The following is a 13,272-nucleotide window of genomic DNA, read 5'->3' as shown; positions in this document are numbered from 1 at the left end:
ACCCACACCTAACAGGGACTACAACTCCCATCATACACCCACACCTAACAGGGACTACAAATCCCAGCATACACACACACACACCTAACAAGGACTACAACTCCCAGCATACACACACACAACTCCCAGCATATACACACCTAACAGGGACTACAACTCCCAGCATACACACACCTAACAGGGACTACAACTCCCAGCATACACCCACACCTAACAGGGACTACAAATCCCAGCATACACACACACACACCTAACAAGGACTACAACTCCCAGCATACACACACACCTAACAGGGACTACAACTCCCAGCATACACACACACCTAACAGGGACTACAACTCCCAGCATACACGCACACCTAACAGGGACCACAACTCCCAGCATACACACACCTAACAGGGACTACAACTCCCAGCATACACACACACCTAACAGGGACTACAACTCCCAGCATACACACACACCTAACAGGGACTACAACTCCCAGCATACACGCACACAGCTAACAGGGACTATCACTCCCAGCATACACGCACACAGCTAACAGGGACTACCACTCCCAGCATACACACACACCTAACAGGGACCACAACTCCCAGCATACACACACACCTAACAGGGACCACAACTCCCAGCATACACACACCTAACAGGGACTACAACTCCCAGCATACACACACACCTAACAGGGACTACCACTCCCAGCATACACCCACACCTAACAGGGACTACCACTCCCAGCATACACCCACGCCTAACAGGGACTACAACTCCCAGCATATACACACCTAACAGGGACTACAACTCCCAGCATACACACACACAGCTAACAGGGACTACAACTCCCAGCATACACACACACCTAACAGGGACTACCACTCCCAGCATACACCCACACCTAACAGGGGCTACAACTCCCAGCATACACACACACCTAACAGGGACTACCACTCCCAGCATGCACACACACCTAACAGGGACAACAACTCCCAGCATACACGCACACAGCTAACAGGGACTACCACTCCCAGCATATACACACACACAACTCCCAGCATATACACACCTAACAGGGACAACAACTCCCAGCATACACACACCTAACAGGGACTACAACTCCCATCATTCACCCACACCTAACGGACTACAACTCCCATCATACACCCACACCTAACAGGGACTACCACTCCCAGCATACACACACCTAACAGGGACCACAACTCCCAGCATACACACACAACAACTCCCAGCATATACACACCTAACAGGGACTACCACTCCCAGCATATACACACACACACAACTCCCAGCAGGGACTACAACTCCCAGCATACACGCACACAGCTAACAGGGACCCACAACTCCCAGCATACACACCTAACAGGGACCACAACTCCCAGCATAAACACACACACCTAACAGGGACCACAATTCCCAGCATATACACACCTAACAGGGACCACAACTCCCAGCATAAACACACACACCTAACAGGGACCACAACTCCCAGCATACACACCCACACCTAACAGGGACCACAACTCCCAGCATACACACCCACACCTAACAGGGACTACAACTCCCAGCATATACACACCTAACAGGGACAACAACTCCCAGCATACACACCCACACCTAACAGGGACTACGTCTCCCAGCATACACACACACCTAACAGGGACTACGTCTCCCAGCATACACACACACCTAACAGGGACTACCACTCCCAGCATACACACACACCTAACAGGGACTACCACTCCCAGCATACACCCACACCTAACAGGGACTACCACTCCCAGCATACACCCACACCTAACAGGGACTACAACTCCCAGCATATACACACCTAACAGGGACTACAACTCCCAGCATACACACACACAGCTAACAGGGACTACAACTCCCAGCATACACACACACACCTAACAGGGACTACAACTCCCAGCATACACCCACACCTAACAGGGACTACAACTCCCAGCATACACGCACACAGCTAACAGGGACTACAACTCCCAGCATACACACACACCTAACAGGGACTACACCTCCCAGCATATACACACCTAACAGGGACTACCACTCCCAGCATACACACACACCTAACAGGGACCACAACTCCCAGCATACACACCTAACAGGGACCACAATTTCCAGCATAAACACACACACCTAACAGGGACCACAACTCCCAGCATACACACCTAACAGGGACCACAACTCCCAGCATAAACACACACCTTACAGGGACTACAACTCCCAGCATACACACACAGCTAACAGGGACTACCACTCCCAGCATGCACACACACCTAACAGGGACCACAAATCCCAGCATATACACACACCTAACAGGGACTACAACTCCCAGCATACACACACCTAACAGGGACAACAACTCCCAGCATACACACACCTAACAGGGGCTACAACTCCCATCATTCACCCACACCTAACAGGGGCTACAAATCCCAGCATACACCCACACCTAACAGGGACTACAAATCCCAGCATACACACACACACCTAACAGGGACTACAACTCCCAGCATACACACACCTAACAGGGACCACAACTCCCAGCATACACACACAACAACTCCCAGCATATACACACCTAACAGGGACTACCACTCCCAGCATGCACACACACCTAACAGGGACCACAAATCCCAGCATATACACACACCTAACAGGGACTACAACTCCCAGCATACACACACCTAACAGGGACTACAACTCCCAGCATACACCCACACCTAACAGGGACTACCACTCCCAGCATACACGCACACAGCTAACAGGGACTACAACTCCCAGCATACACGCACACAGCTAACAGGGACCACAACTCCCAGCATACACACCCACACCTAACAGGGACCACAACTCCCAGCATAAACACACACACCTAACAGGGACCACAATTCCCAGCATATACACACCTAACAGGGACTACAACTCCCAGCATACACACACCTAACAGGGACCACAACTCCCAGCATACACACACCCCTAACAGGGACTACAACTCCCAGCATACACACCCCTAACAGGGACTACAATTCCCAGCATACACACACACACACCCCTAACAGGGACTACAACTCCCAGCATACACACCCACACCTAACAGGGACCACAACTCCCAGCATATACACACACCTAACAGGGACTACAAATCCCAGCATACACACACCTAACAGGGACAACAACTCCCAGCATACACACACCTAACAGGGACTACAACTCCCATCATTCACCCACACCTAACAGGGACTACAACTCCCATCATACACCCACACCTAACAGGGACTACCACTCCCAGCATACACACACCTAACAGGGACCACAACTCCCAGCATACACACACAACAACTCCCAGCATATACACACCTAACAGGGACTACCACTCCCAGCATATACACACACACACAACTCCCAGCAGGGACTACAACTCCCAGCATACACGCACACAGCTAACAGGGACCCACAACTCCCAGCATACACACCTAACAGGGACCACAACTCCCAGCATAAACACACACACCTAACAGGGACCACAATTCCCAGCATATACACACCTAACAGGGACCACAACTCCCAGCATAAACACACACACCTAACAGGGACCACAACTCCCAGCATACACACCCACACCTAACAGGGACCACAACTCCCAGCATACACACCCACACCTAACAGGGACTACAACTCCCAGCATATACACACCTAACAGGGACTACCACTCCCAGCATACACCCACACCTAACAGGGACTACCACTCCCAGCATATACACACACACAACTCCCAGCATATACACACCTAACAGGGACTACAACTCCCAGCATACACGCACACAGCTAACAGGGACCACAACTCCCAGCATACACACCCCACACCTAACAGGGACCACAACTCCCAGCATACACACCTAACAGGGACCACAATTTCCAGCATAAACACACACACCTAACAGGGACCACAACTCCCAGCATACACACCTAACAGGGACCACAACTCCCAGCATAAACACACACACCTTACAGGGACTACCACTCCCAGCATGCACACACACCTAACAGGGACCACAAATCCCAGCATATACACACACCTAACAGGGACTACAACTCCCAGCATTCACCCACACCTAACAGGGACTACAACTCCCATCATTCACCCACACCTAACAGGGACTACCACTCCCAGCATACACACACCTAACAGGGACCACAACTCCCAGCATACACACACAACAACTCCCAGCATATACACACCTAACAGGGACTACCACTCCCAGCATACACACACCTAACAGGGACCACAAATCCCAGCATATACACACACCTAACAGGGACTACAACTCCCAGCATACACACACCTAACAGGGACTACAACTCCCAGCATACACCCACACCTAACAGGGACTACCACTCCCAGCATATACACACACACAACTCCCAGCATATACACACCTAACAGGGACTACAACTCCCAGCATATACACACCTAACAGGGACTACAACTCCCAGCATACACGCACACAGCTAACAGGGACAACAACTCCCAGCATACACACACCTAACAGGGACAACAACTCCCAGCATACACACCCACACCTAACAGGGACTACGTCTCCCAGCATACACACACACCTAACAGGGACTACCACTCCCAGCATACACCCACACCTAACAGGGACTACCACTCCCAGCATACACCCACACCTAACAGGGACTACCACTCCCAGCATACACCCACACCTAACAGGGACTACAACTCCCAGCATATACACACCTAACAGGGACTACAACTCCCAGCATACACACACACAGCTAACAGGGACTACAACTCCCAGCATACACACACACCTAACAGGGACTACAACTCCCAGCATACACCCACACCTAACAGGGACTACAACTCCAAGCATATACACACCTAACAGGGACTACCACTCCCAGCATGCATACACACGTAACAGGGACCACAAATCCCAGCATATACACACACCTAACAGGGACTACCACTCCCAGCATACACCCACACCTAACAGGGACTACCACTCCCAGCATACACCCACACCTAACAGGGACTACAACTCCCAGCATATACACACCTAACAGGGACTACAACTCCCAGCATACACGCACACAGCTAACAGGGACTACAACTCCCAGCATACACACACACCTAACAGGGACTACACCTCCCAGCATATACACACCTAACAGGGACTACCACTCCCAGCATACACACACACCTAACAGGGACTACCACTCCCAGCATGCGCACACACCTAACAGGGACTACAACTCCCAGCATACATGCACACAGCTAACAGGGACTACAACTCCCAGCATACACACACCTAACAGGGACAACAACTCCCAGCATACACCCACACCTAACAGGGACTACAACTCCCAGCATACACGCACACACACACCTAACAGGGACCACAACTCCCAGCATACACACCTAACAGGGACCACAATTTCCAGCATAAACACACACACCTAACAGGGACCACAACTCCCAGCATACACACCTAACAGGGACCACAACTCCCAGCATAAACACACACCTTACAGGGACTACAACTCCCAGCATACACACACAGCTAACAGGGACTACCACTCCCAGCATGCACACACACCTAACAGGGACTACAACTCCCAGCATACACACACCTAACAGGGACAACAACTCCCAGCATACACACACCTAACAGGGGCTACAACTCCCATCATTCACCCACACCTAACAGGGGCTACAACTCCCATCATTCACCCACACCTAACAGGGGCTACAAATCCCAGCATACACCCACACCTAACAAGGACTACAACTCCCAGCATACACCCACACCTAACAGGGACTACAAATCCCAGCATACACACACACACCTAACAGGGACTACAACTCCCAGCATACACACACCTAACAGGGACCACAACTCCCAGCATACACACACAACAACTCCCAGCATATACACACCTAACAGGGACTACCACTCCCAGCATGCACACACACCTAACAGGGACCACAAATCCCAGCATATACACACACCTAACAGGGACTACAACTCCCAGCATACACACACCTAACAGGGACTACAACTCCCAGCATACACCCACACCTAACAGGGACTACCACTCCCAGCATATACACACACAACTCCCAGCATATACACACCTAACAGGGACTACAACTCCCAGCATACACGCACACAGCTAACAGGGACTACAACTCCCAGCATACACGCACACAGCTAACAGGGACCACAACTCCCAGCATACACACCCACACCTAACAGGGACCACAACTCCCAGCATACACACCCACACCTAACAGGGACCACAACTGCCAGCATACACACCCACACCTAACAGGGACTACGTCTCCCAGCATACACACACCTAACAGGGACTACAACTCCCAGCATACACACACCTTACAGGGACTACAACTCCCAGCATACACCCACACCTAACAGGGACTACCACTCCCAGCATATACACACACAACTCCCAGCATATACACACCTAACAGGGACTACAACTCCCAGCATACACGCACACAGCTAACAGGGACTACAACTCCCAGCATACACGCACACAGGGACCACAACTCCCAGCATACACACCCACACCTAACAGGGACCACAACTCCCAGCATACACACCCACACCTAACAGGGACCACAACTGCCAGCATACACACCCACACCTAACAGGGACTACGTCTCCCAGCATACACACACCTAACAGGGACTACAACTCCCAGCATACACACACCTTACAGGGACTACAACTCCCAGCATACACACACACCTAACAGGGACTACAACTCCCAGCATATACACACAACAACTCCCAGCATATACACACCTAACAGGGACTACCACTCCCAGCATGCACACACACCTAACAGGGACCACAAATCCCAGCATATACACACACCTAACAGGGACTACCACTCCCAGCATACACCCACACCTAACAGGGACTACCACTCCCAGCATACACACACACCTAACAGGGACTACAACTCCCAGCATACACCCACACCTAACAGGGACTACCACTCCCAGCATATACACACCTAACAGGGACTACAACTCCCAGCATACACACCCACACCTAACAGGGACTACAACTCTCAGCATACACACACCTAACAGGGACTACAACTCCCAGCATACACACACACCTAACAGGGACTACAACTCCCAGCATACACACACAGCTAACAGGGACTACCACTCCCAGCATACACACACACCTAACAGGGACCACAACTCCCAGCATACACACACACACACCTAACAGGGACTACAACTCCCAGCATACACACACACCTTACAGGGACTACAACTCCCAGCATACACACACCTAACAGGGACTACAACTCCCAGCATACACACACACCTAACAGGGACTACAACTCCCAGCATTCACACACACCTAACAGGGACTACAACTCCCAGCATACACGCACACAGCTAACAGGGACTACCACTCCCAGCATACACGCACACAGCTAACAGGGACTACCACTCCCAGCATACACGCACACAGCTAACAGGGACTACAACTCCCAGCATACACGCACACAGCTAACAGGGACTACAACTCCCAGCATACACACACACCTAACAGGGACAACAACTCCCAGCATACACACACCAAACAGGGACTACAACTCCCAGCATACACACACCTAACAGGGACTACCACTCCCAGCATACACACACCTAACAGGGACCACAACTCCCAGCATACACACACCTAACAGGGACTACAACTCCCAGCATACACACACACACCTAACAGGGACTACTACTCCCAGCATATACACACCTAACAGGGACTACCACTCCCAGCATACACACACACCTAACAGGGACTACCACTCCCAGCATGCACACACACCTAACAGGGACTACCACTCCCAGCATATACGCACACAGCTAACAGGGACAACAACTCCCAGCATACACACACCTAACAGGGACAACAACTCCCAGCATACACCCACACCTAACAGGGACTACAACTCCCAGCATACACACACACCTAACAGGGACTACAACTCCCAGCATACACACACCTAACAGGGACTACAACTCCCAGCATACACACACAGCTAACAGGGACTACCACTCCCAGCATACACACACACCTAACAGGGACCACAACTCCCAGCATACACACACACACACCTAACAGGGACTACAACTCCCAGCATACACACACACCTTACAGGGACTACAACTCCCAGCATACACACACCTAACAGGGACTACAACTCCCAGCATACACACACACCTAACAGGGACTACAACTCCCAGCATTCACACACACCTAACAGGGACTACAACTCCCAGCATACACGCACACAGCTAACAGGGACTAACACTCCCAGCATACACGCACACAGCTAACAGGGACTACAACTCCCAGCATACACACACACCTAACAGGGACAACAACTCCCAGCATACACACACCAAACAGGGACTACAACTCCCAGCATACACACACCTAACAGGGACTACCACTCCCAGCATACACACACCTAACAGGGACCACAACTCCCAGCATACACACACCTAACAGGGACTACAACTCCCAGCATACACACACACACCTAACAGGGACTACTACTCCCAGCATATACACACCTAACAGGGACTACCACTCCCAGCATACACACACACCTAACAGGGACTACCACTCCCAGCATGCACACACACCTAACAGGGACTACCACTCCCAGCATATACGCACACAGCTAACAGGGACAACAACTCCCAGCATGCACACACACCTAACAGGGACTACCACTCCCAGCATATACGCACACAGCTAACAGGGACAACAACTCCCAGCATACACACACCTAACAGGGACAACAACTCCCAGCATACACCCACACCTAACAGGGACTACAACTCCCAGCATACACACACACCTAACAGGGACTACCACTCCCAGCATACACACACACCTAACAGGGACTACCACTCCCAGCATACACACCCACACCTAACAGGGACCACATCTCCCAGCATACACACCCACACCTAACAGGGACTATAACTCACAGCATACACACACACACATAATAGGACCCCCCCCCCCCCCCCCCCTCACATAGAAATCATCCCTAGGCAGAGATTTATTCCCAGTACCTGCAGTGTATGAATCCCCAGCACGTGTACAGTAAACACAGTCAGAACTCAGGCAGGGGAGATGAGGAACAGTGCTCTGGCTTCCCATGGAGATCTGCATCCTCAGCTCGGGGAGAGGAGGGAGGGGGCCTGTACCTCCTCTCTCCCCTTGCTCTGCCCTCCCCCAGAATTCACGGGGGCGCAAAATTTCACCTTACACCGTGTCTCTGAGGTGAGCATGGCAGGTAAGCGATACTCCTGCTCCCTGAATAATACTACACTGATAAACAGGGAGGAGGAGACCCCCGGAGCAGCCTGCCATGCGATTCGCTGCTCATCTATGCGCGCTCCCAATAGGAGCGCAGCATAGATGAAGTGAGGGCGGAAGTCTTCACCCAGCAGGCGTCAGTGACGTTGCGCCTGCTGGGGAAGTCGGCTTCTGGGAGAGCTAGGGAGAAGAGCAGAAGATGAGACATTTATAAGGTAGCAAACATTTTTTTAAAGGCAGGGAGGGGGTTAGGGATAGTTTGGCAATATGTAGGGATAGGAAAAAAAATACAAATGGTGGGAGCTACTCTTTAAGCAAATATGCCATTCGGGATTCTTGGTAGGGTAAGTGGCAACTGCCTAAGGAAGCTATTTCAGGTCATCACTTAAAAATAAGGAGCAAAACAAGGAGAAAACTAAGAAATCAGCAAAGAGAACATTTAGCCACTTGGTAGATGAGTATGGACATACATGTATTAACTTACCAGTATACCACAAATATGCTCTGTGAGTCCCATCACCAACCCTACCCCACGTCAAACATGTAAGAGTCTGGCTGGTGAGACCCCAATAACCACTAGAAGGAAGGTGCTGTCAAGATAGTACAGTCTCTTTGGAATGTCAAGAGTTTCTTAAAATAAGTTATGTAACAATAATCAGGGCTCACAATGACACTTCTGTATGTAATGGAACCGCCTCTTGTAAGGTATGGAGTCTGGGCAGTATTCAGAACGTGAGGCTCTACATTCTGTACTAAGGTATACTACTCTATTTAACAATGTAACAATTACTATGCATTCTATTTTCTTTATCCTGTAACACTAAATGTATATGTCGGATGGTTGACTGGTTGTCCTTTAACCTGATCAGGATATACTGTATAAGGGAAAATAAAGATGTACATATAGTAATTTATCTGGTATTGTGATTTTCCTTATTTGCAGGAGCTCTGCTGCAATGAGCATTTAATTCACAATAAGTAAGTAAATCTATGATATAGAAACCTGGTGAACTGTACCTACATAATCCAGCATATCAACCAGGACCTGGGAACGTCAGTATACTGGTAGCATTTATTAGGCCAGGATTCCACTTGTTTTTTTTGGCAGTCTTTGGATATCTGCCACTGCAGTTTTTGAGCCAAAGCCAGAAGTGTTTTCAAAAGGAATAGGACATATAAAAGGAAGGACTTATACTTCTCCTCCCTTATGGATCCACTTCTGATTTTGGCTCAAAAACTGCAGTGGCAGATATCCAAAAACTGCCAGAAAAAAAATTAGTGGAATCCTAGCCTTAGGTAAGCAAGTTCCCCAACCTGTGGCTTTTTATCTGTTGCCATAGGCTGGAATTTTAGTTTTGCCACAGGTTGGTGAACATAGACGTAAAAATACAACAATAAATTCCAGAAAATGACTATTATACTGGTTATACGTACAGCAGTACTGTCATTTATATAAACTTTTGACATGTTGTACATGCATATGAAAAGTTTTGATCAGTCATGAGATAGTGATTGTTTGAGCGGGAGGTAAAGTGTGCATCACCAAGCTCCGTAGACTTACAGTGGAGCCCATCTACTGCAATTGTATTGAACAGTGACCCAGGGAGTGAGGTGCACTGCCACACGCTTCACCCCAACCATTCTAAATGTTTGCCATGTCTGTGCAACATTGTCTAACCACTAGAGGACATGAGATGTAACTGTAAGTCATGGCTGCCTGCCACCATGATGTACCTTTACGCCCTGCAGTATTTAGATTTTATGAAGCGAGCGCATGAGCAGTACACTTATCAATGAAATGGCAACCAAAGTCCTCCATTTTATCTGAAAAAAAACCTGGATCTTTTATAAGCCGGGTGCACAGGGCATAATAAATCCTCCTCAGACCAGACCTGTAGGATTTCTGCCTCTGGAAGTGAACAAAAAGAGATCTTACAAATGGTGAAGAATTTAAACAAAGTATATTAGCAAGAAGCAGAACAAATAGTAGATGAGTTGTGTTTGACTACAACAGTCCTTTCTGAAATTCCTGCCAATGTTATAGTAATATTCTTAGTGTCCTCAACAATCACCAAAGGCATTCATATAAAACAAAAAAAAACACAGCTACATTTTGGTAGAGACGCTCATTCTCTCTCTCTCTGAGCCAAAAACCTTTATTCTCATAGTCACATAGCACCAGGACAACGCCTCATAAATTCCAAGGTTTGATTTTTGAACCAATGGGAGGATACTATCAACACCGGGGAAAGTAGTGGCAAGCAACAAAAAAAAAAAAAAAAAAATATATATATATATATATATATAGTGTAGTACATGGCGATCAGCCCTATCAATATCTGTCCATGTAATGCACTGATGGGATGGGATGGGTCGACCACATAATGAAGACACAGGACAAACATCCCTCCTGCTACGCACCATAGTCCCACATGGTGGCAGTACTCACCTCTGGCTACAGCTCAATACACTAGAAGAGCTGTACACAGCTGTCCTGTAACATACAGCATGTCCTCATGGCTGCAGCACACATCACAATTGGAGACAATACTAAATACTGACAACAAAGTAAAAGTAGCAGATGATGTCAGAAGGCCTTGAGCCTCAACTATCATATAGACCAGTGGTCTCCAACCTGCGGACCTCCAGATGTTGCAAAACTACAACTCCCAGCATGCCCGGACAGCTGGGAGTTGTAGTTTTGCAACATCTGGAGGTCCGCAGGTTGAAGACCACTGATATAGACAATTATCCACTGTATCAAGAGGATTGTTGTGGGTGTAGTCTGTTTGAGGTCTGTAACCCCCAGCAATTTGCTGTTACCATGGCTGCACGCATGTCCGAAGTGGGGGGACTGTAATACAGGGTGACAATGAGATGTACAGTTTGCAGTCTATGACACTGTTCCTTATCCTGTGACACACAAGCTGTTGCAAACAGTTTTGCAACAGCTGGGAAGCCACATGATGGGGAACACTGCATCTATGACATCCACATGACGATGGACAAAGGTGTCTTGAGTATTAGACTGGACATACAGAGGAGGCTTGTATTGTCTGTGAGCTGTGCTGACAATACTGGGGCCCTGTGTATCATTCTCAGTACTCTGCAAGGAAAGTGGTAGCATTCATTTCATCAAACCCCGTAACCACCTCACCACACCTTTCTACTGTGACGGGAAGTGGTGACACCGGAGGAAGGTGGCCTTGCCTTCACTTTAAGTTCATAGGTTTTCATTGAACTGCTCTTCTCCTGACAGATAACTGAAAGAAGCCATCAGTAACCACAGCATTTACCTAGAATAATCTGTTATTGTTTCTAGGCCACATGAGCTAGCCAAACATCTAAATGGTTATGTATCTGGATATGCAATGATGAGAGATGAGCAAACTTACAGTAACTCGATTCATCATGAACTTCTCGGCTCGGCGGTTGCTGACTTTAGCCTACATAATTAGTTCAGCTTTCAGGTGGATACAGTCCTAGGAGAGAGTCTGAACTAATTTATGTAGGCTAAGAGTCAGCAACCGCCGAGCCGAGAAGTTCGTGATGAATCAAATTACTGGAAGTTCGCTCATCTCCAGCAATGATACATTCCCCACTATTCAAGTGCCAGTGAATGGTGGGTTAATAGGTATCCGGCAGCTTCAATCCATCGCACATTTTCAGATGATATTAGCAAATCCTCTAGTAAAAAATGGGATGGCACTCATGTTTACGGCAGATTGCTGCGGACAATAAGTGCTGCGGACATTGCAAATCTATGTAGGAAATTCCTTGTTGCATTTTTTGAGTGTGAACGAACTCTAATGTTCTATTTAGA

Source organism: Hyla sarda, chromosome 13 (assembly GCF_029499605.1).
Source record: "Hyla sarda isolate aHylSar1 chromosome 13, aHylSar1.hap1, whole genome shotgun sequence".
Taxonomy (NCBI): Eukaryota; Metazoa; Chordata; class Amphibia; order Anura; family Hylidae; genus Hyla; species Hyla sarda.
Note: the sequence above shows the minus strand (reverse complement) of the source record.